The 1,148-nt window shown below is 42.2% G+C and overlaps 1 pseudogene; it reads right to left on the bottom strand.

Moving 5' to 3' along the window:
- Window positions 1-628: 628 nt before the first annotated feature.
- Window positions 629-747, bottom strand: LOC145395137 (5S ribosomal RNA; annotated as a pseudogene).
- Between the last annotated feature and the right edge of the window lie 401 nt (window positions 748-1,148).

Genomic DNA, 1,148 nt, shown 5'->3' with positions numbered 1-1,148 from the left:
CAGACAACATTCTCTCATTTGGCTGTGAAATATTTGGTTGGTCAGTAAGTGAAGATAAAAGTACAAGTAAATAATCTAATATACGGCTGAACCCTTCACTATGACGACGTATTTATTCTTACCACATCTTAACAACTTCAGGCGGCTACGGAGACCTTTCAAACTGGAAGGTATTATACAACCTTCGTGAAACCCTTAATGCGAGTTGTCTCCTAAGAATGTTAAACTCCTCTGGTAACAGCAAGAATACAATGAAAACTACATTTTTGGACTGAAAGGGGTTACCCACCTCAGTATGATGTCATCTTCTATGTTGGTACAAGTAACGTGTGGAACTACTGTTCATTGTTACTTACAGTGTTACCAAATAATGACATAATGTTCTGGACAAATCACAGACAAACTAATGATTAACTCTCTCTGGTAATTCAGATTTGTTTGGGCAGAAAGAAGAAAAGACATGAGGTGATTTTATATTCCCTTGTCCTCCCTGATAAACTGATCATAATTCCATCCATCCATCCATTGCCAGACGCCATGTATCCCAAATGGGGTGGCCAAGGGCTTAGAGTTAATTGTTTTACAGGGAGGGGCACTAATCCTCCACCAACCCCACTTGACGTAGGGATGCCAACAGCATCTGGTGTTCCCAGGCGGTCACCCATCCAAGTACTAACCAGACCCAACGTTGCTTAACTTCGCTGATCGGATGGGAAGCGGTGTACTCAACGTGGCATGGATCATAATTGCCACAGGAAAAAGACTAAGAATGTTTGCAAATTTCAAGCCCTGGCCGTGTGGCTCCCGATCCCTCTCCAACCACATTTTACACTCCAGAGTTTTACCCTTTGGGAGCGACAGCTCAACTTCGTGATTAAAGTCCTTTGGCATCAACTGCATTTCAATGCCCGTTCATTGGCTCCTTTAGAAAACTGTTAAATTTGAAAAAGAATGATGCCCGTATTGGACTCATTGGTGGTACGTTGACCACCATTTTCCTCCCTTTTCACCAGTACCGTTAACGTGTGGTGCCATGTTGATATGAACACACTACCAGTAATACATAATCTGCTGTTATGCTGCCCTTCATTCAAGGGGGGAAACTTAAATATAGTACTCTGACTAAGACATCACCATTTTTTTCACCA

Source organism: Coenobita brevimanus, chromosome 29, assembly GCF_032717465.1.
Source record: "Coenobita brevimanus isolate Jiangsu-jjx chromosome 29, ASM3271746v2, whole genome shotgun sequence".
Classification (NCBI taxonomy): domain Eukaryota; kingdom Metazoa; phylum Arthropoda; class Malacostraca; order Decapoda; family Coenobitidae; genus Coenobita; species Coenobita brevimanus.
Note: the sequence above shows the minus strand (reverse complement) of the source record. Positions and strands in the feature narration are given on the sequence as shown.